General features: G+C 52.7%; 1 long non-coding RNA gene across 2 annotated transcripts; it reads left to right on the forward strand.

The window, feature by feature from the left end:
- Positions 1-14,216: 14,216 nt before the first annotated feature.
- On the forward strand, positions 14,217-25,288 carry LOC123382874. 2 transcript variants are annotated; one of them, XR_006591971.1, is made up of 4 exons: positions 14,217-14,726; positions 20,272-21,706; positions 22,071-22,317; positions 23,097-25,288. It is a non-coding gene; the product is annotated as an uncharacterized LOC123382874 (long non-coding RNA). The 2 variants fall into 2 exon arrangements; XR_006591970.1 differs by having other exon boundaries at positions 20,272-22,317.
- The last annotated feature ends 1,715 nt before the right edge of the window (positions 25,289-27,003 follow it).

The following is a 27,003-nucleotide window of genomic DNA, read 5'->3' on the forward strand; positions in this document are numbered from 1 at the left end:
GACTGAGCCACCCAGGCGCCCCATGTCTCCTTTTAATTTTAAAGCAAAATTTTTTTTTAAGTTTATTGATTTATTTTGAGAGAGAAAGAGAGTGTGCGAGCAGGGAAGGGGGAGAGAGAGAGAGAGAGAGAGAGAGAGAGAGAGAGAGAGAGAGAGAATCCCAAGCAGGCTCCTCACTGTCAGTGCAGAGCCCAGTGCAGGGCTCGATCTCATGAACCCTGAGATCATGACCTGAGCTGAACCCAAGAGCTGGATGCTTAACCGACTGAGCTACCCAGGCACCCCAGCAACTCACGTCTTCTTAATCTGCATTTGGCAACTGCTATTTGGGGCTGCTATTTGGCTAGATTTGAGGAAGTTCACTGTTGTCTTCCAGGGTCCATCTGGCCTTTGGAGGGGACCATCATCTTTGTATCCTTGGGATGTGATGTGAGAAGCGGGCACTTTCAGGGGCTTGATTTGGCCTTTTCCTTCATGTTAGCTCCCACGATTTGTAACACACAGTAAGTCACGGCTGTTATCTTTCAACCTGGAAACATCCACTCTGGGTTGGAATCCTGGTTGGAATCTGCCGTGAACGGAGTGCATATCCTTGGGCAGGTGACCGAGCCTCTGAGCTTCCGTTTCCTCATCTGTGAAATGGGGATGATGGCATCTGGTTTGCAGGGTTGTCGTGAAGCGTAATCAGGCCGCTATATGAGATAGACGTGCCTGGCGTAGTTCCACATACAGCGTTTCCTGAACGGAAGCTTTATGTTCTCAAGACTTCCTCACTCTGCCCGGGTTTCATGGAGTTCTTTGCCGATGGACCGGTGGAGCTTTGGCTGAGCCCGGAATCCGCTTTACGCGAGACTGTTCAGCGTTGAGTCATCCAGGACTTGATTTTCCAGCTCACTGGGAAGGTCCCTACTTCCAAAAACAGCTCTTCTTCTGGCCTGCCTGTGCCTGGAATTTCACCATGAGAAAGCTATATCTTTGTTTCTTTTTCATCTCCGGGAAGCCGCTGTTTGCCACTCACATTTCCCAAGGGTATGGCCCTTGCTTTCTGTTTCCCCAAGCAGTATCGGTCCTTCCCACAGCCTTGGGAGGTAAATCAGACATTTGTCCCGAGTCACTCAGTTGGAAAGGGAGGAGCTGGGGTTTGAAGGGAACACTCCCCCCGGAGAGGTTCTCACCCAGCCGCAGGAAGTCTGAGTTGTTAGCTCCAACATACTGTTGGTTGTCTATTGGTCTAACAAACCACACTCCGCAGCTCGAGGTGAGGCGCGAGCGAGTCAGTTCCTGTCAATTACAGTTAAACGTTAAGGGCCTGCCTTGTGTCTCAAGCGTCGGGCCTACATCGTGTCTACCCCAGGACAGCGCCTGGCCTGGAGGACTCTACCACGAGAAGAACTTAACCGGGGTCACACAGTTTTTGGCAAGAGAGCCTGGAAGGGAGCCCGGGCCACAGGATTTCAGAGCCTGATCCCAAGCCTTTAACCACGACGCCCCCCTGCCATCCGCAGAATGAACAGCCCAGGAGAGGGTGTGCGGAGTCAGGAAGCGTGGGGAGGGCGGTGCAGGCCGGGGGAACAGCCCAACCGAAGGCCCAGAGTGGGGAAGCAGCTGTGTGTGTCCTCGGGGTCACTGGAGGACAAAGTGAGAGAAAGTTCGTGGAGATGACCACGAGGGGGCTGCGATTACCTGAGGAAACTCAGGGAAGCAGAGAAGGCTCAGCTCTTCCCCCAGGGACGTTTCCAGGGCCTGCTGGGCACAGCCTCCAGCCGAGGACATCTCTCTAGACCGTCTGGAGCTGGGATTTGTTGCTTGTTTGGAAAGCACACTTCTCTGCCCTGCTAGGGCCTTTGGGGCACCGTTTTCTGGCGTCGGCCATCACCGGCAGCCACGTTTAACACCAAGCCCCACGGCGGTCGGAGCGGGTGGCAGCATCGCCTCTAAGCTCAGCCAGGGATGGAACTGACCCCCCTGGGACCCCAGCACCGCCGGGAACGGGCTGAGCTTTGAGGGGCTGCCTCTTCCTCGGAACATATGTGGTCTTAGTGGCAACCGTGTACCTGGGCCACTAAAAAAAAAAGCAAACAAGTGGAAATACGTCCCAACCAGCCCGGATGGGGGAGGCGGGGAGGGGCGGCCAGGAGGGTGGCTTTGGGGGAACGGATCCGAGACAGAGTCCTGGCACTTCCCTTTGCCGCGGGGCCTGGGCTGGTCTCTTAAGCTCTGAAGTGCGTGGTGTCTCCAGATGTGACGTGCCATCCCTGAATACTCCTGTTGGCGTCCGGCTCTAAGCGTGGAGGCCAACTCAGAAGCAAGTGTCCGATCACGGTAACCCTTGGCGTGGCGCCTGGGAGGTACTGACCAGTGTGTCGTCACACTTTCAGGCCAGATTCTTCCAGAACCTGGGCTAAGGGTTTGTGTGCCAACTGGGAAGGGAACGGGAACGGCAGGTGAGGGAGCCCCGCAAGGCAGGGAGCTCAGGTGGAGCGGCAGCCTTGGCCTGATCCTTTGGGGAGTTCTGGGCTTGTTTTGCTGGAGGTGAAGGAGCTGGCACCTGTCCTTCACATCAGTCAGTGATTGGCCTCAGGTGGCCGGGAGGGCGGGGGATGGCGGGGGGGGAAATTCACTCAAAGTAATCTCTACACCCAGTGGGGGGCTTGAACTTACCACCCTGAGATCAAGAGTCACACGCTCCACCGACCGAACCAGCTAGGCGCCCCAAAACAACAATTTATTAGGACGGCTTCTGCGGGCCAGGAATCTGAGAGCAGCCTCCCTGGGTGGTATTGACTCCCTCAAGGTTGGGCTCATGCTGATCGCTGGGCCGCAGTCATCCGAAGGCTTGACTGGGGCTGGAGGAGCCAATACTAAGCAGGCTCTCTCAGGCCAGGGGTGACTGGAGGCCTCAGTTCCCTACCACTGGGCTTTTCACAGGGCTGCTGGGGTATGCCCCTCATATGGCAGCCGGGCAAGCGGTCCAGGAGACAAAGCAGGGAGGAAGCCGTAATGCCTTTTGTTCCCGATCTTGGGCATCACACGCTGTCACTTCTGCCACATCTTACTAGGAGCCAGTTACTTGGTAGGGAAGGGGGAGTAGCTTTAAAAGGCAGAAATATTTCGGGGCGCCTGGGTGGCTCAGCCGGTTAAGCGTCCGACCTCGGCTCCGGTCGTGATCTCACAGTTCGTGAGTTCGAGCTCTGTATCGGGCTCTGTGCTGACAGCTCAGAGCCTGGAGCCTGCTTCGGATTCTGTGTCCCTCTCTCTCTCTGCCCCTCCCCTGCTTGCTCTCTGTCTCTGTCTCTGTCTCAAAAATAAATAAACATGAAAAAAAATACATAAAAGGGAGACATATCAAATAATTTAGGGGTGTGTTTTATTTTTATTTTTATTATTTTTTAATGTGTATTTATATTTGAGAGAGAGAGAGAGACAGAGAGAGAGGGAGAGAGAGACAGAGACAGAGACAGCAAGTAGGGGGAGGGGCAGAGCGAGAGGGAGACACAAAATCTGAAGCAGGCTCCAGGCTCTGAGCTGTCAGCACAGAGCCCGACGTGGGGCTCGAGCTCATGAGCCTTCGAGCTGTGAGATCATGACCTGAGCCGAAGTCAGATGCTTAACCTACTGACCCACCCAGGCGCCCTTAGGGACGTGTTTTAAAGCCACCACAATGTGGTACAGCTTTGTTCCCACCTTGCAAGTAAGTGTGTTTGAGGAGCTCTTTCCCCGGACTCCCTGGCTAAGGTCCCCTCCCGTGTCATTCTGCCACCCGGTGGAGGGAGGGTGCTGTTGCACCTGTTGCTGGACCCACCCTCCCCCAGGCCCGGCCAGCCCTGCCCTCCGGACCTCCTCTCTGCTTCCCTGGGACAGCTCCCTGGAAGCTTCCCTCCTCTCTGCTTTCCTCCTCTCTGCTTCCCTTCTCTTTGTTCCCAGAGACAGATGCGAAAGCTCAGAGACTCAGGGTTTCACCTTTGTGGGAAAGGGCTTCAGCATGGTCACATCCGCCAAGGATGCTGGGGGAGGTCTCTGAAGGGCTGAGGCGGCGCCCCTGCGCAGAAGGTCCCGTCCCTATGCGAGACTTGATTCTGGGCAAGGCCGATCCACTCAGCACACACCTACTCTTTGAGCCGAGGGTGAAGAAGTACTCAGCCACATTCCCCACTCTCTGGCGAGCGTGCTTGTGGGGGGGGGGGGCGCCCAGGGAGGCAGAGTGAGGCTGGGAGACGTACATATAAAGTGCAGCCCCTGCCAACCTCTGTTCTGGCCTTTGTGCTGGGCGGCTGTGAGCATGCACCTTGAAGACCTCCAACCCCGGGAGGTTAACTCGACCAAGGGCCCCACCTCCTGGGTCTTGAATCCACACTCCCATTTGTGCTGAGGCCACGAGGCTTGCCAAGTACCCATCAATACTGAGTGCAAAAGGGATACTGAGGCCAGCCCATCGATTCCTGGGATGTCCCTTAACTTTGGCTCAAGGACACCCCAATGGCTTTGCTGAAACTCCCTTAGACGGCACAGGAGTCTAAGATACTCAACCTAGGTTTCTCCCTTACTCGGAGTTAGGGTGGCCAGAAACAATGCAGGATACTCGGCTAAATGTGAGTTTCCGATGAACACAAACCATTAGTATAAGTATGTCCCAAATACCGCATGGGGTAGGCTTATTCTAAAAAATCGTTGGCCATTTATCTAAAATTCACATTTACCTGTGTGTGCGGGCTATTTGCTAAATCTGGTGACCCTACTGGGGTCTGACTCACCTTGCAGATTCCTCTGTTCTCAATTTTCTGTCCCACATGCAGCTCCTCTAATAAAATCTTTGCACGTTTAATCCCTCCTTGGCATCGACTTCCCAGAGGGCCCGGACTAACCCAGCAGGGCTGGGCCGGGAACGGGAGCGAAATGTCGGCAGTCTTGACTTACAAACTAGTTTCTTTACATCGGGCATGATCCTGGGAGTGGGGTCCTCTTTTGGTGCTCAAAGCCACAGTTGCAGGGGGTTGGGGGGCTCCTCTCCCTGAGTCCGACTTGGAAGGCAGGTTCTAAGTGCAGGGAAATTCTAAATGAGTTCTGCAATTTTAGGGTGCCCAAGGTTTGCATGGGGGAATAGGAGGTAAAATGTAGATTCTTAGGTCCCCTGCCTCCAGATCTCCCAATTCTAGCGATCTAGGGTCAGGGGTCAGCAGTTTGCATTTTCACAGGCTCCACACTCGATTTGGAAACTGCTGAGGGAAAATAACTCAGCCTATTTTGTAAAACTTCCCATGAATGCTCCTGCCCATGCCTATTCAGGGCTCTCTCCGGGTGATAATTAATTTAGCAGTCAGGGTGTCAAAACTAGGACTGAGTTTGCATTCCTTTCTTCCCCTCCACACACTTATTTTTTTGAAGCCTCTTTCTGTGTTAGAAAAATTTGCTAGGAGTTTGGGTCCTTGGGAAGATATGGCATACTTTTTTTTTTTTTTAAATTTGATAACGAGAGCAACACAAATCACTTTTGCCTTGCCTGCTAGGAGGCTCAGAACAAGATTTTTTTTTTTTTTTCTGTAAATTGCAGTGCTTTTTCTAAATCAGGATTTCTGATACAAGAAATGCCTGCCTTCTGCCAAGCAAACACTTCATGACATTGTTACTGCTGTTTCATTCCTGGCCTTAATAGGGGCCTTAATAGGGGCTTGTCTCTTTGTTTCTTATTGTAAACAGCAGACTTTGGTCCTTTTAGAGGTCTGTGGGGTAGAAACCAGTCCTCACTGACCTGCCTCCTGAGAACTGCGGGTGCTTCCCGGGGGCCAGGATAATCTCTTCTGTGCTTCTGTGGGAGGGTTACAGTGGACACCGTAAAGCCACAGAGAGGGCATGGCAAGGCGGGTGGCACCCTTAAAGGCAGAGCTGGGTGGGGATCGGTGTGGGAGGATAGCAGTGGGCGGTGTAACCAGTGGGTTCGGAGTGGGTGTTGGCTGATTCTGATCCCGGGCTGGGCGAGTCAGCCGGGGAGGAATGTCCTGACTCATCCAAGTCTTGGTTTCTCTTAGGGTGGAGGGCTGTCCCTGCGGGCTGGGGAATCTGGAAAGATAAAAACGGACAATGGAGCTCAATATGAAGCCAGGGGGGAACAGGCGTCCCCGCCACAAGCGGTCAAGGCCTCTCGCCTTCTGATAACACCACCCACCACTTACAGAGGACCTAGGAAGTGCCAACCTGCACGAGGGACTGCATTTGGGGCCATCCGGCTAGGTGACATGGGGCAGGGGAGAGCTCCATCTGGAGAATGGGTGCGTGGGGTGGCGGTGGAGGGCCGGGGGCTCCGAGCCCCGGTGTCTTCCCTCTTGTGTGTCCTGGCAGTGTGCTGGCTGGGTGTACTGATGGAAGCCTGGGGTGGGGTGGGGGGTCCAGGCGTCTCTCCATGCGCTTAGCCCCAGGCTGCTGGCTCTAAGCCACCCCCGCAATAGGTTAACGGGCTGGCGGCTGGCTGCCCAGGAGCCAGAAGTGTCTGTGTCCTATCAGGACCCCTGCCCTTCATTATGGTGGTCTGTAAAAAGCTGTTCTCACCAGCCCTATGGACATGCACTTTTTCTTTTCTTCCTTTTTAAAAAGGTTTTAAGTAGCCACTACACCCAACGGTGGGGGGGGGGGGGCTTGAACTCACGGCCCCTGAGATTGAGAATCGTATGCTCCACCGACAGAGCTGGTCAGGCACCCTGGGAATTTTTCTTTTAAATGGAGCTCCAAGGGCACCTGGGGGGCTCAGTTGATTAAGCGTCCGACTTTGGCTCAGGTCACGATCTCGTGGTTTGTGAGTTCGAGCCCCACATCGGGCTTCTCTGCTGTCCGTGCGGAGCCGCTTCGGATCCTCTGTACCCCACCCCGACCGACACTAAACATTAAATGGGGCTCTTGAGCAGCTTCATGGGGTGCATCTGCCAGAGGGCTTCACATGGGGATCCACCCGCTGAAAGAAAAAGAAACGAGCCCAACCCTAGGCTCCCAGATGAAACACAACAGATGAGCTTTTATGCCCAAACCCAAAAGTGGCTGGGGGCTTCTGCTGACAATGGCAAGCCCAGACCGTGGGGCAGATGGGGCAGATGCCCACTCGTGGCAGCCGGAAGACCCTGGGCAAGCTGCTGGCGAGCTCGGAGCCCCAAAGCCCCCCAATAATAGAGGGAAATTCTGTCTTCTGTAAAGTTGTCCCAAGGGCTCAGGCGGTACAGGGGTGAGTATCCCGGCTACCAGGTCCTGGGGCTCTCACTGTGCCTCCAGGAAGGTGAGATGAGGATCTTGGGACTCGATTCTGGAGGGGGAGAAAGAGCTATCCGGGGCCCTGCTGGGCGCACTTGGGGAAATTAAGTCATAGACACACAAGCCCTCCAAAGGTACCATTTCCCAACATGACAGAATGAAAGGGCCCCGAATTCTACAAGCTGGTATTTTTCCAGGCACGGCTCTTTCCCGCTCTGATTTACAAGCTGCTCCCAACGGGCTCCTGCAGAAACAGCCCCCAGGCTGTGATGACCCGACTGTAAACATTAAATAGCTGATGCCCGATGCCCATGGGGGCTGCTAAGTGTCGTCCTCAGTTGTACAGGGGAGGGGAGGGAGGGGAGGGGAGGGGGACGGGGCTGGCCTGCAAAGAGAGAGAGCCCCCAGGGAAGCCCAGCCTGTGGGGGAGGGGCTGGCCTGGTGTTCGTGGGGGGGGGGGGGACTCCCATTTCCAGGTCCTTCTAGACCTTCTTCCCTCTCAGGTGAGCGCACTCAACAACCTTAATAATATGGGTATGTACTTCCTTCCCAGCCCCCCCAGCTGGGAAAATGTGAGGCCACAGCCGGTGCGGAGGAAGGGCAGGGTGGGGTGGGCAAGGCCCCCACCCATGAGGTGACCTTTCTATCTCGTTCCTCCGACTCGAGCAAGTGTGCGGCATCATGCTGTGCTGGGGGCGGTGGGGGTCCGTGGAAGCTGGTGCGTGGCCACACGTGGGTGACAGCTGCTGTGCGGATGAGACGCGGTCGGCAGGACGGGTGTGGACCTGGCTGACCCCCTGGCCGGGCCTCACCAGGGCAGTCCGTCCCCCTACAGAGCCCCTGTCTCGGGGAAGAGAGGCTGGTGACTGGGCTGGGGGCCCCCACTGCAGGTGGCTTTGGTGGCTTGGAGGCTGGGCCCCCTTCCACAGAGATGGCAGTGATGTCTGGTCCTCAAAAGGAGAGAAGAAGGAAAAGGCCCCTTCCCCTTTGCTCTCTCCCCAGAAGCCTGGGTTTGTGCTCTAAGGGTGAGGCCAGATTGGAGGGAGCCTGGTGGCGGGGGGGGGGGGGGGGCAGGCCGGGGACTGAGAATGGGAGCCAGGAAGGGAGGGCACTGGCAGGGAGGGGCTGGGAGAGTGCTTCTCGGACCCCCTAGGATAGTCCCGGCGGTCGGTTGGGCCGCAGGTTTCAAGGTCTGATTTTCCAGGCCTAGCTGGACATGTACATGAACTCGTGCAAATGCTGTTAGCTCATTTAAAGTAATTACAGACGGGCGCCTGGGTGGCTCAATCCGTTAAGCATCCGACTTCGGCTCAGGTCATGATCTCGCTGTTCGTGGGTTAGAGCCCCGCGTCGGGCCCTGTGCTGACAGCTCAGAGCCTGCTTGGGATTCTCTCTCTCTCTCTGCCCCTCTCCTGCGCGCGCTCTCTCTCTTTCAAAAATAAACAGACTTAAAAATACATAATTGTCAAGACAGTTTCCGACCCCCCCCCAAAACCCATCTGTGTCCATCAGCGGATAAATGGGTAGCCACGTGACATATCCCGACAACAGCCATGTGGCACTCCGCCATAAAAAGGAACGAAGCACTGCCTCACGCCACAAGGTGGATGAACCTTGAGAACATCGTGCAGAGCGAAACAAGCCAGTCACAAAAGGCCCCATAGTGTGTGATTCCACGTAGGTGACACGTCCAGAGCAGGCAAATCCATAGAGACAGAACGCAGATGATTGCCAGGGGCTGTGGGAGGGAGGATGGGGAGGGAGTGCTTCACGGGTCCAGGTTTTATTTTGGGGTTTGGGGAAGGTTCTGGAGCTAGGTAGAGGTGATGGTTGTACAACACTGTGAATGTACTAAATGCCCCTGAGATGTTCATTTAAAAATGGTTAATTTTCTATCATGTAAGTTTCATCTCAGAAAAACCTCAAAACCAAAAACCCAAGGACCATCTGCCTCTGTCTACACACACACACACACAGACACACACACACACACCATTAGTAAACTTTCTCTGGTTCAGGGGGGCACCGGGGGCAAGGAGGCTCGCTGAGGCCTTTTTTCCTTCCAAGGAACGCCTGTGGCAGTGTCTCGGGGGGGGGCCTGAGTCTGTGGAAGCTCCCTTGTCAGGCGAGGGGAGCAGGTTGTGGGGCGGCTGGAGGCAGGGCGTTAAGTGTAGAGGGCTTGAACTTAGGGAGGCTTCCCAGGCAGGGTTCCCCAGGGGACCCTCCTGTGATAGGCGACCCTGGTCATGGGTTCGGGGCTGGGGAGGAGCAGTAGCCCCGGGGAGCGGGTGTCACAGTGCTGTGGGTGTCCCCAGGGACCAAGACCGGCCTCCCCATTTTCCTGGGATTATACACTCCTCGGAATTTTGATAGAACCCAAAGGAGGTGTGGAGATGAGTGATCCGGGACATCGTCCAGGGAAAGATCTGACTCAGGAAAACACGGAACTGTGGTGCCGGGTCTAGGGACCCACGCAGAGCGCCCTGGGAACCGCCGTCTGTAGGGAGGCAGGTGGGGCGGGTGAGGGCAAGTGACAGAAAACTCGAGTAAACTGGTTTACAGCAAAGGTGGATGCGGGCACGAGCACAGGGGGTAACTGGCTTGCACGGTCCTCACGGCTGGAATGCTCCCCCCTCCCCCACCCCAGACCTATTCTGTTGTTTTACTTTCCCTGCACATTTGCTGGATTCTCTCACGGGCCCCCTCCCTGGACCTTGAGAAGGCTCCCCCTCCCCCCTCCCCCATGCCCCGGACCTTGAGAAGCTCCCTCCACTCGCAGGACCTTGAGAAGCCCTTCCCCCCCGCCCCCCCCCTCGCTGGGGACCTTGAGAAGGCTGCACCCACCTCCGGCGTCTCTCAGCTCCAGGTCTCCCGGCTCTTTCTGACTCAGCCAAAGCTGCCTGGAGTCTCACTGTGCGCGGGGGCAGTGCCGGAGGCCATCCTGGTGGCCAAGGGTGTGCAGTGCCCCCACCCCCCCACTGCAGTCCCACAGTGGGGCTGGTCTCGGCAGGCTCCGGCAGACCCACCAGAACTGGGGAGTGCGTCCTTCTCTGGAGGATGTAGGGGGCTGTCTCCCGAGGGAGAGGGAGAGGAAGCTGGGTGGTCAGATGAGCAACCAAAAAGCTATCCGGGAAGGCTTCCTGGAGGAGGGGATGTCTAAGCTGAAGAGTGAAGAGAGAAGTTCGGGTGATGATTGCAAGACCGGTTGGGGGAAGAAGCACCGGCCGGTCCCGGAGGCAAGCCACAGCACACTCGGGGAACATGTGGTACATGTGGCAGCGTAGTGAGAGGTGGCCTTCCTGAGGTCAGGGGGCCATCGCTGAAGGCTGCCTTTGCCAGGCCAAAAGCCTATCGTCTTATCCTGAGGACACTGGGGAGCCATGGAAGGTTTTTAAGCAGGGAGTTAATGTGGTCAGATTCGCTTGAAGGAAAGACAGCTCTAGGGGCGCCTGTGGCCAGTTGAGCATCTGACTCTCGGTTTCCGCTTGGGTCATGATCTCACCGTTTGTGAGTCTGAGCCCCGAGTTGGGCTCTGCGCTGATGGTGTGGAACCTGCTTGGGATTCTCTCCCTCTCTCTGTCCCTCCCCTGCTCTCTCTCTGTCTCTCAAAAATAAATGAATACATATACATATATGTATATACATATATATACATATACATATATACATGTATATATACATATATATACATGTATACATATATATGCATGTACATATACATATATATATACATGTATATGCCCCCCAATCCCTTCTTTCTTAATTGCTTGCTGCACAAAGACCAGGTCTTCTCCAGTGAGTTGAAATGGAGCATGGGCATGGATACTGGGATAATTCACATCCACAAAACGTTTTGGCCTGAAATGTTGAAACAAAACAGGCCAACCTCTGCCTTCCCTCACAAGAGTTGACAATGAGGAGCGTCTTCCACTTACTCAGCTGATGTGGTCTTGGCGTGAACCCCAGGAAGGGTCGAACAAGCCACCCAAACCTTCTGCCAGAGCTCATATCTTTTAAGGGACTCTGGAGTCAGTTCTAAGGTCTCCTGGGATCTCAACTCTCGCCTTCCTTTACCTTCTGTCCCCTTTACCCCTGAGACTAATCCTTGAAACTGGGCTAGAACCTTTCTGGGCTTCCTGTAATGGACATTTTCTTTCACCAAAAAATGTTTAAACATTTTTATTTATTTTTGAGAGACAGAGAGAGACAGACTGTGAGCAGGGGAGAGGCAGAGAGAGAGAGAGAGAGAGAGAGAAAGAGAGAGAGAGAGAGAGGGAGACACAGAATCCGAAGCAGGCTCCAGGCTCCGAGCCGTCCGCACAGAGCCCGACGCGGGGCTCGAACTCACGAGCTGTTGAGATCATGACCTGAGCTGGAGTTGGACGCCCAACTGACTGAGTCACCCAGGCGCCCCATGTGATGGGCATTTTCAAGGGGCTACGCGTGGCCGTGGTGCTCGGTGGCACCTGTCAGGCAGGCAGGGTAGACGCACAGCTGGGATACGTGTCCATCCTGGACAAGGTGGCTCACTGCCCCCTGTAGGCTAATTAGCTTCCCACCTAGTGGCTGCTTGCCCTCCTGCAGGGCTAATACCGTGTTGGGGTCTCGGTGTCTCGCTGCGGAGGCACAGCTCAGCAGCGGCAAGAGCCAGATGACCTTTGGGAAGCAGAAGGCCATGCGTAGACCCCATTTCTGCCACGTGACTACTTGTTCCCGAGCCCACTGTACAAACCCTGGGTGGTCAGGGACAGGCACCCCCCCCCCCCGAGGGGAGGAGCTTCCTCTAAGGAGTCACCCTGGCAGGTGCAGGGGTTTCCGGAGAATCAGAGGTCAGGTCTTTCAAGCGTCTCTACCTGCGCCCCAACCGGGTTACCGCTCTCGGACGTCAGCCTTCACCCAGCTACTGAAAACCAGGCAGAGAGAGGGGAAGGGGCCCGCCTGGGTCCCCTCAGGAGCTCATAACCATGCCAGCGCTGCTCGTCCTTCTTCGGGGCTCTACTGCGTCACAGCGTGGGGGCAGGGGAGGGGGCGCCCCTGATTCCGAGAAAAACAAACGCCCTCAGATTCCCTTAACTAAGACAGACTACAGTTCCTGCAAGGAATCGCCCACTCGGGAAGCCAGGGAAACCCACGTGGTTCTGGGAAAACCATGAAATTGGGTCCCCCGAGGCCAGAAGCCATATAAATACCTCTGGGGACCCCAACAGGAGGAGCTAGACATCTCGACCCCGGGAGGGGGCACTCCCTCCCTCTGGGCCTGCCCTCCTCTCTTCTTCCGTTCGTTCGCTTGGCTTTTTACTGTTCCTACTGGAGGGTTAGGAAATTGGATAGGCACAACAAAGAACTGTGACTCCTGGGAAGACGTGCCATCAGAGGCGAGGGCGCTTTAGTGCATCTCCTCCTGCCCTTCCCCTCCCCACGTGGTAAGTATGACGAAGCAAAACGTGTCTGTCCCCCCCCCCCCCACCCCAGGGTAGTCTCAGCCATCGTCTTCCACTTTCTGTTCCACGCAGCACTCACGCCTGGCAAAGTGGCCTCTCTTTCCGGTCCTCTTTCTGCCAAGGGGGAAGGCCGCAGGTTCCCGTGTGTTGAGAGGCGACGACCAAGCGTCCACGCAGGTTTGCTAACTTGAACCGCCTCCCTCCAAACCAGCTGGTGCCCTGGGAGCCTCGGCCGAGCCTCAGAGGATTCATCACCCAAATCAGGCGTTTTGAGAGAGAAAGGGAACTTATCATACTGACCCCAGGAAAATACATACACACTGGGCACCTTCCGGGCAAACCAGGGCTCGAGCTCCGTGTTTACCCAGCAGTACCCGATTTCCCGGTTGGCTCTCCTTTCTGGGGAGCACAGCTCCCTTGGTGAGAGATCCCAGAGGGGGAAGCAAGCGACGTCAGGATCTGAAAACCAAAACCCAACCTTGAATACCTTACACAAATGATAGAGTTTTGATTGATCTGGGCGCAAGCTTAACGCACGTCGCTGAATTATTGCACAGGGACGATAAAAACCAGCAGGGAAGGGGCGCCTGGGTGGCTCAGTCGGTTAAGCGTCCGACTCTTGATCTCGGCTCAGGTTCATGATCTCACGGTTCATGGGATCGAGCCCCTTGTCGGACTGTGTGCTGACAGTGCAGAACCTGCTTGGGATTTTCTCTCCCCGCTCTGTGCCCCTCCCCCATTCTCTCTCTCTCTCTCTCTCTCTCTCTCTCTCTCTCTCCTCTCAAAATAAATAAATAAACATTAACAAAAACCCCAGAAGATAATATTGTGGAAATACCAGATATCAGTAGTGAAGGGAAAACAACAAAAAAGAAAACGTTGAAAACCTCTTTCTTTCCTTTGACGGATCTGAGAATGACTCGGGACCCCAGCTCATCACTTGTGAACCGTGTCCCTCTGGGCACATGGTTGAACTCAAGGCTGTGTGTGGTCTTGGTACCACTGGGGCCTCCCTGCCCCCCCCCCCCCCCACCATCCCATTTCTTGAATGAAAGCATCTAGAATAGATCGGGCACACGGCACCATGACCACCCTTGCAGCTGTAGGGATTCTCAGTAGGGATTTCTGAGCCTCTTTGACAGCTTTCGCCTAACGGGCACGTTGTGTGGGTGCACGTATTTTCCTAAGGCGCTACTCCTTAGCTCTGACCAGATTTTCAAAGGCGTTTGTGACCTCTGAAATGAGAGCCCAGGCTTTGGAGTTTGATGTCCCACTTTACTTTAAAGCCTAAATTCTTGGGGCACCTGGGTGGCTCAGTCAGTTGAGTGCCTGACTCTTGATTTCAGCTCGGGTCATCCTCTCACGGTTCGGAGCATCGAGCCCGGCGTCGGGCTCGGCACTGACAGCAGGAACCGCCTGCTTGGGATTCATTCTCTCTCTCCCTCTTTCTCTGCCCCTCCCCCCCCCCCCCCCCGGAAAGAAATAACCATTTAAAACTTACATTCCCTATTTCTATGAAAGAGGTGCAAGGTTGAGCTGTCACCTAAACTCACCAGCAATTAATAGGGCCCTGTTTGGATTCACAAAAGGAACCAAAAAGGAAAAAGGTGGACGCAGAGCACCTGTACCCCCCTTTCCCCAAGACAACCGGGCGCCAGCTGGAGGAACGGGAAGGGACGGAAGGGAAATGGCTAGGTCACCGAGTCAATTTCCAAATACGAGCAACAGAAACACCAACTGGAAGTGCATTAAGCAATAAAAGTAGCCAAGCTCGGATGTCTCCAAGGGTGAAAAGTCAGCAGCTCAGCGATACTACGGAAGACCCCGGCTCCTTTCCGTCCTCAGCCCCGCCCGCTTCGCCCCCAGGACGGCTGCCTCAGTTCCAGCGGCGGACCGGCAGCAACCGGTGATAACAGCAGTGAAACACCGCCCCGAAGCTCCCCAGAACCCTTCACTCGTTTCTCGCTGGACGGAATCACCTTGCGTGGTGCCGCCTAAACCGGTCACAGGCGAGGGGGACAGAGCTGCCAACGTTGGCTGAGTCTCACGGATCAGGTAACTCCCACGGAGGGAGGTGGTTACCGGCACCGAACTGGGTTTCCTGGGAGGAGTGACTGGGCAGGCGGCCCCGGGGGCGGGGGGGGGGGGGGGGGCACAGAGAGACTCGGTTACTGGTCTTTGGGTGGTGGGTGAAAGATGGGGGCATGGAGGGCGTGGCCAAGGAAGGGGAGGAGCGAGATGGTGGGCCAGACAACTCTCCCTGCTCTTAGGAGGTCCTGGTTATTTCCTTACAAACCCCAGGGCAGGGCGAGGTTGCGGAGGGTGATATCTGAGCCGCTGAGCATAAGCTGTGTTGCGTTTGGCAGCTTCTCACCCGGGGAGACTCTGTCTGCATGGCCTCCTTTAACACGCATTTTATTTTTTTTTTAACGTTTATTTATTTTTGAGACAGAGAGAGACAGAGCATGAATGAGGGACGGTCAGAGAGAGAGGGAGACACAGAATCCGAAGCAGGCTCCAGGCTCTGAGCGGTCAGCACAGAGCCCGACGCGGGGCTCGAACTCACGGACCGCGAGATCATGACCTGAGCCGGGGTCGGACGCTTAACCGACTGAGCCACCCGGGCGCCCCTAACACGCATTTTAAAACCAAGCGGTATTGCAGATAACCCATTGTGGTTTTTTTTTTTTTTTTAATGTTTATTCATTTATTTTGAGAGAGAGGGGGCACGCACAGGGGAAGGGCAGAGAGAGGGGCAGAGGGCGAGATCCCAAGCAGGCTCCGTTCTGACAGCACAGAGCCTGACGTGGGGCTCGATCTCACAAACCGTGAGGTCATGACCTGAGCTGAGATTAAGAGTCAGACGCTTAATCGGCTGAGCCACCCGGGCGCCCCAGAAATAACCCTGTTGTTCTATGTTCTGGCCATGGCTGCTCCCACCCAGCATCTCTCGGATACGTGGGAGCTCGGATCTGTACGGGGTGGGGGAGGGATGAGTTTTGTTTGGGGGATGGGCTGGAGGAGACACAGGACGTTGGGAGGGATGCTAGGGAACTTGTTCTTTGACCCGGGAGAGAGAAAGGGATTCAAGACTGAAGCTGTTCAAGGGGGAATATTTGAGGCCTTGGATCTAAACACAACTGTCTCGGGGCCAGGGGGGAAAGGGCCCTGGCTGGCCTCTGCTCCGAACCACTGATGGCCCGCCCGTGGCCTGCACCTTGGTGTCTGATATGGGGCAGTGGCAGTGGGGAGGCCCCCAGAAGTGGGGAGGGGAGGGGAGAAGTCACAGCATGTTAGCAGGCCCGGAGGACACCCCCACGGGACGCCTCGTCTCTTACGTAGTGGTTGTGGGACAGTGGCTGGAACTTGGTGCTCCAGGGCTGAAGCCACGGGTGGCTGGCCGGCCACCTCCGTCCCTTCATGCGGCCTCTCCCTGCCGTCTAGTTTCGGCTTCCTCACAGCATGGTGGTCTCAGGGCAGTCAAAACGCTTGGAGTTGGTCGGAGGCTTCGCAGCGAGGACGGCAGGTGGAACACAGCAGAATGTGGATCATCTCTTACGGCCCAGCCTGGGAAGTCTCACGTAGCATCACTTCAAGGAAGCACACCATTCACTGAACCAGTCACAAAAGCTCCCCTCATGTCAAGGGAAGGGGAATTAGACCCCACCTCTCGATGGCGGCGGGGGACAAGATTCTAGAAGCACGTGGGGGGCGGGCAGGGGCGCGAGACGTTGTAGCAGCCATCTTTGGAAAACACAGCCACCACCGCGTCTTCCGTGCGGGGCGAAATCTTCTGAGCCTTCCTCCAAGGCCTCTTTTAAGACAGCCTCAGTCGGTGACTATGCTCCTTCCTGATCAGCATTCAGCCACCTTTGCTACCTGCTTGAATCTCCGCTCCTCCCCCGGGCTCATTTCTTCCTGAACCCTGTTTAAGATGCAGCACCTCAGACGGAAAACCTCTCCAGCTCTCCAGCTCACCCTGCTGGGTGAGCCTTTCCCCAAAAGGGGTTGAGCTAACAGTTCTCAAGAAGGAAGGCAGTGCAGAAATCCATCAGCACGCTGACGGGGATGCAGGGCGGCCCCGGGGACACTTGGCTGATGGGAACATCCTGCGTTCTTTGATCTGAGCATTGCACACACCAGTGAGATACTTAATTACACGGGGGCTGAGCAGACGGGGAGGAGGACAGGGAGAGTGGAAAGCTGGGGGCGAACCCAGGGAGATAAAAACGACTTGGAGACCAGCAAAGGCTCTCAGGCTATGTTTTCCAAGCCCGCAGGCATGTCAGGACTGTCCCAAGTCGCCTGTAAGGGAATCAGTGCCAGTTGTCACGCAGCCCGGTTAAGGATAATAATATGCAACAGGCCTAGAATCGGAGCCTTTAATAATAATCATTATTATAATTACAATAAATGTTCTTATGTTATCAACAGAAAATAGGTCCTGTTTAGAAGCCTGGAGAATGATGCAAAAGGGAAGGTGGGGATGGGAACCTTCAGAGGCAGGACAGCAGAGGGACAAGGGCGTTCCCATGTGGTTGTTAAGGAGAGTGGATTCATGGGCAAGCGAAGTGCTTCTGGCCAGGAGAGACCTGTTCATGGAATCACTTAGGTCCCCTAAGGTGACGCTGTGCTGCCACCCTCTCCTCCCTGCGGGTATTTATCTTTTTTTTTTTAGGTGGCAGTGAAATTACAAGACCCCACATGCCTTTTACTTCCTTGTAATGGCAGCCAGAGAAGGTGGGACTCAGACCGAGGCATGAATTCTGGCTCTGTCACCCCCGAGCCGTGTGACTTTGGGGAAGTCACTTAACCTCTCTGCATCTCTGCATCTCCTCATGGAAACTGTGAGGGGGTAAACGTTGTACCCACCTCTGTGTTCTGATAAAACGAGATAATATGGGGTCGCCTGGGTGGCCCAATCCGTTAAGCGTCCGACCCTTGATTTCGGCTCAGGTCATGATCTCACGGTTTGTGGGTTCGAACCCGCATCGGGCTCTGCGCTGACAGCATGGAGCGTGCTTGGGATTCTCTCTCTCCCTCTCTCTGCCCTTCCCCTGCTTGTGCCCGCCCTCTTTCTCAAAAATAAATAAACTTGAAAAAAGGAGATGATACGAATAAAGTATTTGGGAGAGCCTTGGATCCAATTGGTGCTTAATCAGGTCTGTTCTCTTCCTGGTTCCTCATCATTTACCCACCAAGCATCTTTATTTCATTGTGCAGACAGTCTCGAACTGATTTCTTTTGCCAGGTGTGCATTATTAAAGAAGCAAGGTGTTTATAGTCAAAACATGGTTATAATAAGGGCCAGGTAATTATCTCTCTGGGGGATTCAGCAAAGGAAGATTCCTTTCCAGAGTCGTCTTCTTATGTTTGGGCTTTCCAAACCAACTTTTCTGCAAGGGGGGAGTCTTCCCCTGGTGAGTTGAACGTCCACCTCCTCTCCCAAAGAGCAGATCTAGGCCACGAGTCAGGGACGTAATCCACCCAGCATCCTGGCTTTGGTTTTTGGATCCAGGATCGCAGATTTCCTAGCCGGTCACCTGCTACCATCACAGGCTCAGGAAGGGACGTCTGGCAGTTTTGCTGTGGAGTGTCGGTTGGCGAGGCACACGGAAGCCTTGGAGGGCGGACTCTCAATTCCAGCCCTTTAGGAACACACCCCAGAGATCACCTTACTCCCTGGAGAAAAATGCCCTCTGCATCCCTTCTCAGGCAGATATGCCTTTCTCCTCTGGGGGTACCTGGGACCCCGAAGCTCCCCCCCTGGGCATCGACACCCTGATGATTTCTGCCGGGCCCCACGCCCTGCAGACACAGCCACTCCCCTCCTGCTCACATTCCTAATTCCCAGCGGCGAGCTGGGCCCAGAGCGGTGCTCACTGGGTATTTGTTGACCGGAATCAAAGCGAGGCAAGGCAAAACCTCTAGCACTCTTCCAACCCTGATATTCCATGATGAATTTTTAAAAAGTGCCTACCCAGTGAACCTCATTTTCAGAATCTAATTAAAGTCTAAAATAGATGTTGTGGAGTTCGAAATTTCACATTACAACTCAGATGTACCTACAAATGTGACTGCGAATTTTCTCTCGAAATGATTCATTCTGCTTTGAAGCTTCATTTCTTTTCACTTAAAATTGCCTTTAAAACTAACAGCCTCTGGAATAGGGAAGGGTTGCTTAAACATAACACAGAAAGCACTAAGCAGAAGGGGGAAATTGCATAAATTGGACGGCACTAAAACGGAGAACTTTGGGTCATTAAAAGACGCCCTTTGCGGGGTGAAAAAGAAGCCACGGGCTAAGGGAGGACATTTGTACTACGTATATCCAACAGAGGATTCAGAGTCCATAAAGAACTCACATACGTCAATAGAAAAAATTGACAGCTCGATAGAAAATAGACAAATGGCTTCCACTGGCACCTGACAAAAGAGAATATTCAAATATTCAGTAAGTACACAAAGGGGGACTGGTCTTAGCTCCGGCTGCCATAGCAGACTGGGTGGCTTAAACAATAGGAACTTATTTGTCGCGGTTCTAGAGGCTGGGAAATACAAGATCAGGGCGCCGGCTGATTTGGTTTCTGGTACCAGGTCTTTTCCTGGCTTGTAGATGGCGATCTTGTTGCTGTGTCTTTACGCGGCAGAGGGGGGGAGAGAGAGGGAGAGGGAGAGGGGCCCTCTCTGGTGTCTCTTCTTCTAAGGACACACGAATGCCATTGCAACCAGGCCCCGTCCTGATGACCTCACGTAACCAACCTCGGTGACCTCCTTATGGGCCCTCTCTCCAAATACCGTCACGCTGAACGTCAAGGGACGTGTGCATCTGGAGGGAACGCAGTTCAGCCCCATTCAAGGCTCGACGGAGAACTCTAAGGAAACAGCAGCCTACATCCACCGGAATGGCTAAGGCAAAAGGCGACAATCCCGAGTGTTGGAGAGAACCTGGAGCATCAGCGTGTCTCCTGCCTTGCCCCCGGGAGGGCGAAGTTGGATAGCTCAGCAGAACTATTTGTCACTGTTTGCTGTAGCTGAACGTGCACAGACCATTTGGCCCAGAAATGCCACTCCTAGGCATATGGTGAACCATCATGGGTGCCTATGTTTGGGGAAATAAATGTACAAGAATGATCATAGCAGCCCTGTTTGTAATCGCTGGAAACCAAAAACGGCCCACATGCCTTTAGTGGTTACAGCGACACTATTGGGGGCTGATCCGTGCCCCCCACTCCCGCCCCCAATTCCTGTATGGAAGGTTCTAACTCCAGTAACTCAGAATGTGATTGTATTTAAAGAGAGGACCTTTAAAGAGACGGTTCCAATGAAAAGAGACGGGTGGCATGGACCCCGTGCCAGTCTGCCTGGTGTCCTGGTGAGAGGAAATCTGGACACACAGAGATGCAGTCGTGTGGGCGCACAGAGAAAAGCCTGTGAGGACGGGGCGAGAAGGCGGCCATCTTGCAAGCTGACAGGAGAGGCCTCAGGAGAAACTGGCCGTGCGGGCACCTTGATCACCGTCATCCAGCCTCCAGAATAGATGGCTGTGGTTTAAGCCCCTCCCCACCCCCCAACCCTGGTCTGTGGTATTTTGTTACAGCAGCCTGAGCTGACTGGGACAGGCACACTCGCTTCACTAGAAGACAACACACGGGCAATGGGAACGCAGGAGACGTGATGCGTCCAGCACCAGGTGAGATCCCACACACGCGATGGGCACCTCCCACGAACGTGATGGTGGGCCAGGGGAGCCAATCACGAAAGAATACCAAGTACACCTTCTGTGGTATAAAGTTCAAAACTGGGCAGAACCAGTCTATGCGGTTTGAAGCTATCATATATCATATCATATCATATCATATCATATCATATCATATCATATCATATCATACATATCACACATTCGTATCCTACATACAAAAATGTGTACAACTGACTTGGGGGTAAAGCCTGCAAGGGGAATTAGGGAGACACTGGGTGCGGGTAAGTCCTGATTCTTGATCTGGGTGCTGATTACATGGGTGTGTTTCCTTTATCATGAAAATGCACCAAATTGCGCACCTATGATTTATGTCCTTTTCTGATCCTTGAATAAACACTTTACCAAAAGCTTTGTATACACTATGTCCTTCAGCCAATTTAGAGCACACGCTCCCAAATAAAGCCCTTTGTCCTCAGGAAGGCATCTTCCCTAGTGTTTTTCCTCTCGATATGAGAGCAGTTGAGGAGGGTTCTGTAGGGTTGTCCTTCTCTGCAGGCTCCCACTGGTCTGGGTTGAGGGACAGCTCATCTGACCCATCTTTGGGTATTGGCTCTTGGTACCGCATCCCTGCTCAATTGTCTGTGGCTTGTGTCACCTGTAGTCTGTTTTCTCAACATGGGCAACACCCTGGAATTTCTTCCGGAGAGATGGGTTCAGCCCCACCAGCATGTGGTGTCCCTAGAGTCACGCAGTGCATAACCTACACAATGGTCCATGGCAGCCCTGATCCTCATCTCACTTCCCGGGGGTCCTGTGGAGCCTGTGAGACCTAGACATGCTCTCCATTTGCCCCCACCTCACCTCTGCCTTCGCCTACTGTTACCGCTGGGCCTGCTTCCCCCTTCTCTATGCCTCACAGAGACTTGAAGGTAGGCATTCCCTGGATGTCTTCTGGAACGGGCAGGTGTGGGGGGAGCCAGGATGAGGAGGACGATGGCTGTGAAGTTGGTTCCGTCCTTCTGGGGGAAGCCAAGGGGCTGAGAACAGCAGGGGTAAGGGACAGAGGGACAGAGGGAGAGAGTCATGAGTCTTAGCTCCTGTTTCCCCTGAGGCCTGGCAGGTCCCACCTCCTGGGCCTGAATTACTTAATCCAGAAAATCCCCCTTTTGGCCCAGGCTGGTTTGAAATAGCTTTATGCCCTCAACAATCAAAAAAGTCCTGACTCATACATCCATTAGTGTTTTTTTCCCCCCAAAAAAGCAGACTTCCTCCAAAGGTGAATTCAGACGTCTGGCTCCAGGAATGCAGAAGCATTTGTTCAAGATTTAACAGAGTGAGTCGGGTTGGGCCACCTCTTTGCCCACTTCCCTTCTGACCATCCAGGTCAGGGGTTAAGCCAGGCTCAGCCTCAGCCCGAGTTCCCCGATCCACAAATGTTAAGACAGGGAATCCAGCTGGTGTTCAACGAATATGCGTTGGCTCAATGAACAGCTCGAATGAACGTGACATAGAAATACCGGGAAATCTACTCACCGACCCAGGATTTATCGTCTTAGGCGCTGCTTGATCTTACGGTGATGATGAAGCGTTTCTGGGAATATGGGGCTGACAAAAATTCAGGCATTGGTGGGAATGTGGATTAAACCGTTTTGACGGCAGAGGCAGATCTAGTTTGCAATATTTCCCCATGGTTACAGCTGTGGATCTTGATGACCTGACTGTTGGCAGAAGCGCAGTCTTTCCAAGAGCCGCTGCGAGAGTCTTTTCGGGAAGGCCGTGTCAAGAAGCCACAAGGACGTGCCACCACAGGAAGTGACGTGCCCCGTGGAAACATGCAACAGACATCAGTGGAGGAAGTCACGTCTCTGGAGTGATGACGGTTATGGGAACACGTGGAGATGGTTCTAGAAAGCAGGAGGCAACTCTGCCTGCCTCCAGAGACAGGTAAGGCTTCCCAGGTCCCCCAAGTCCCCGCAAGGACAGCCTTAAAAGACAAGGCTCTGCTGGGCACAAGGTGCCCACTGCCATTCTCATGGGAGGGGTGAGTGGGTTTATGTCTCCTGTATACTCCCTCTGCAACCCCAAATGTTTTGAAGGCTCTGGTTACACGCCTGTCCACTCAGCAGGTGCATGGGGTAGTAGGAAACGACTTAGCACACGAGTATTCCCCCTGAAAATGGGTGAGGGCCTACTCCCAGGAATATCCACTCTTGCAAAGGGTATCCGTTCAACTTGGAGGGCTATGGATTGCTAAATTAGATCCCAAACGGCTTTCACAGATTTATGCTCTCACCAAATGCGATGCAGCACATTCTCACTGGCGTTAGATATGAAGATTTTAACACTTTTCCTTATTTGATAGGTACAGAGTGATATTTATTGTTGGTTCGTGTCTGTATTTCTATTTTTATTTAAAAAATTTTTTAATGTTTATTTAGTTTTGAGAGGGAGACAGAGCATGAGCAGGGGAGGGGCAGAGAGAGAGAGAGGGAGACACAGAATCCGAAGCAGGCTCCAGGCTCCGAGCTGTCAGCACAGAGCCCGACGCGGGGCTCGAACTCACAACCTGTGAGATCATGGCCCGAGCCGAAGTCGGACGCTTAACCGACTGAGCCTCCCAGGTGCCCCTGTATTTCTGTTTTTAAATAATGCAGTGGGTAATGTTTTGAACATCACCTACTATATATTCATTTCTCCATAATCCGTTCTTTCTCTTCTTACAGGCTTGTGCCAATCAGCATGGGCCAGGAGGCAGAGGCAAGACTCTCCAAGGCAGAGGAAGGTGGCTACAGTGTGAATCAAAGAGGCCATTTCTCTGCTCTGAGTTTGGAAGCAGTCTTAACATCTCATACAAGACGCTGGTCTTGCAAGTCAGACTTTTCAGAGAGAGAAAGGGTTTTCTTAAAACTCCCAAGGCTGGAGTTTTCACACATCAAAAGATCAAAGCTCAGAAAAGTTGGGCGATCGTTTGGTGAATCATAGAGGAGGGCAGAATGCAGATAGGACAAAAGGGAAGTTTCTACCTCACAGGAAGAAGAACAGGTATCTTGTGACTTGGGGAAAGAAATGAGAAATCGGGCAAGAAAAGGCAAGCGGGGTCAAGTTCTGAGTGTGCTGGTTCCCCCCACTCTACCCATTGGGATCAAACCCCAGTAGGGAAGGGAAGGTAGAAACACCCAGTAGTTTTAAGCACTCTGAGAACATCAGGGCTTGTGCCCCCCAGTCCCTGAGTGTAGCCTAAGGAGTCTTCTCTTTCAGAGGAGCCCTGGGGTCAGCCTGACATTGAATCCATCATGGCGCCCAAGTCATGGAGTAGAAATGGTTGAGAGAGGTGCTTGGAATGCTGGGTGTGAGATTAGAATCCCTGGTTCATGACATACGGTCCGGCACGAAATGTGGAGGAGGTCCAGAAGTTCCTGTGTGCCACAGGAAGACCCAAAAAGTAGCTGGGGTGCTACCTGGTGAGTTCACTAGGTTGTCACCATGGCAAATGGCAGAGTGACCAAAGCTGAAGGATGGACTTCTCAAACTGGGGATCAAATGGGGATCAGGCCTCGGGGAAGCAGGAGCCTCAGGGAGAACCAGGTAAGACCACGGCAGCCGGCCAGAGCCTCCAACCTGCAAGCATCATATAACTGAGTCAGAAGATCTGAAAATAAGGAACTTTCCCTTGCAAGAAGTCGCCATCTTGGAATGGCGAAAGGAAAAACTTTGTAGTTATGGAGAAACCCAAAGATGAAGTAATTATCCAAAAGGAGATATCCACCAGGAGGCTCTGAGATACCATAATGGCAAGAACAAGAATCTTTTGCCTGCGGTGATATGGGGCCTCTGGAGCTGATTTGGATTTTGTTGGCAGTCACATTACGTGCACTTGGGCAAACTCTACCTCCACAGATACTCATGACTTCTTTAGTAAGATACTTCATTTTTTTTCCAGTTGTAATGGTGATAGGGTCCTATTCTAGAGAGTTTGGGGAACAACACTGTAAAGAAGAAGGAAATAAATGTCAACCCGTCATGTCACAGAACAGAGATAACCACTGCTACCATCGTGGTTTATTTCCTTCCTGTCGGTTTCTATGTGTGTTGTGTGTGTGCGTTATTGTGACTGCACATTTGTACATCTTGTATGTGGACAGGATTCTTTAACGCATGAGGCGCTTTCGCTTGTGGGAAGGAATGCCCACCACTTTGTTACTTTATTATCTTCAAACCATGAACAATTCCAAATGTCCGCAGTAGTCATTACCACTGAAATGGAAATGTAAGAAATTAACAAATTTGATTTCCCCCAATGCTTAAACATTGAAGTATGACCAATTACACTTCCCTAGACATTTGATGACAAATCTCCAATACGTCAAATGAGCTCATGTGCTTTTAAGTGCCTTAAAATGGGGACAGAACATGACCACAATTTGACAAGGATTTCTGTATGGAACGGTGCTTATACTCACACACTTAACAAAGGTGCCAAGACCGTGGATTTATAGCCTCTCTTCATCATCATCTTCTTCCCGTGTTTATCTCTCCCCAGGGGCACAACTTTCCTTCCCTCAGCCTACAGAGCTGGGTGACTGTGATGGGACAAAGGACAACGGGTCAGGAACTTTTCAGATTACTGATGCCGACAGCTCTGTTATGGTTTGATTTATTGTAGACCTTGTCTTTGCCCCCAGAATGACACTTGCTCTGGTATGTTTCACTCCCTAGCCTGACCTGTTATGATCCTGTTTTGCAATTGTCCAGGGGAAGGGTGGTTGGTAGGGGGTGTTGCTGGCCTGATTTAGATAAAAATCTGTCACACTGGGAGCGCCTGGGTGGCTCAGTCGGTTGGGCGACCGACTCCGGCTCCGGTCATGATCCAACAGGTCGTGAGTTTGAGCCCCGCGTCAGGGTCTGTGCTGAAAGCTCAGAGCCTAGAGCCTGCATCGGATTCTGTGTCCCCCCTCTCTCTCTGCCCCTCCCCTGCTCATGCTCTGTCTCGTACTGTTTCTAATAAATAAATAAATGGTAAAAAATAAAAAATTAAAAAAAACCTGTCATACTGAAACTACAGTTTCTCATTCTCATTGACTATTTGACATATAATATTGACATTCTTGTTTTTTTCTCCTAATATCGTTTCATAATTTTAATGGCTGCATATCATCTGCCAGGATGGATGTGCCATCATTTAGTTAACCCGTTTCCTTAACTGTTGAGCATTTACATTGAACTCAGTTTGGTTTTCATTAAACTCATCTCCCTTTGAACAATGCTTGCTCGTGAATCTCAGCGCACCTTTCTGGTTTCTTGGGTTAAACTCATAGAAGGGAACCTCCGTGGTCGATGGTTACGAAGATATTCAAGGCTTTTGTAATGTAATGCCAAATTGCCTTCTAGAACAGCGCTGTAGGCCTCATTGTCGCGTGTGGGTCCCACACAGAATAGGAGAAGGCATTGCCATCTTCCTCGGAGCCAGGGGAATAAAGACACAGAGCAGGCTGAGGGGAGAGTTACTCCTGAAGGTTCTGGGGAAGGGCGGTCCATGCCAAGGTTCCAGATATCACCCGCATCACTCACATACGGTAAGGACAAATCTCGATCCAGCTTGACAAGGCCAGGCATCCTTAAGGGACAGTGGGAAAAAATATTTGGAATCAGGACTGTTCCAGAAAAGCTGGAACATACTATCATTGGCTCTTCATACCTCCATTGTCCAATATGGCGGCCACTAGTCACACGTGGCTATTGAGCTAGTGTGACTAAGGAATGGAATTTTAAATCTATTTTTTCAATTTTAGTTAACTTAAAAACGGATTTTTTAAAAGATTTTATTTTTATGCAATCTCTACACCCAACGTGGGGCTCGAACTCACAACCCCTAAGCAATCTCTACACCCGATTTGGGACCAAGAATTCACAGCCCTGAGATTAAGAGTCCCATGCTCTACTGACTGAACCAGCCAGGAGCCCCTAAAAATCGATATTTGATTCAGTTATTGAAAACCTTTTAGGTGTGTTTGGAACAACCCCAGTATGCGAATCTGTTTTTTAAACCAATTTTGTGAACCGTAACTAAATACCGATCAATATTTCCAAAGAAAACTTAACATTCAAACTGGGATGTGCCGAAGTATAGAATATACACTGCATTTCAAAGACTCAATATGAAAAAAAGAATATAAGCTACCCAATTAGTAAATACTTTGTATATAATTATTTTTATTTTTTGTTAATGTTTATTTTTGAGAGAGAGAGAGACAGAGAGAGACAGAGCGCAAGCAGGGGAGAGGCAGAGACAGAGGGAGACACAGAATCTGAAGCAGGCTCCGGGCTCTGAGCTGTCAGCACAGGGCCTGACGCGGGGCTCGAACTCACAAAGCGTGAGATCGTGACCTGAGCCGAATTTGGACGCTTAGCTGACTGAGCCACTCAGGTGCCCCTAGAAACTTAAAATCACACTTGTGGTGTGGATTATATTTCCACTGGACAGCTCTTATCCAGACTCTTTTATATGTAGGGACTTGATATTTAGAAAAGTCTTAATCTTGGGGCCAGCAAGAGGGTCTAAACCCTTAGGCATCTTAAACTTTGCATTCAGTTAATTTTCCCTCTTTGCTTTGGCTGCTGGGAAGCTCAGTG

Source organism: Felis catus, chromosome A2 (genome assembly GCF_018350175.1).
Source record: "Felis catus isolate Fca126 chromosome A2, F.catus_Fca126_mat1.0, whole genome shotgun sequence".
NCBI lineage: Eukaryota > Metazoa > Chordata > Mammalia > Carnivora > Felidae > Felis > Felis catus.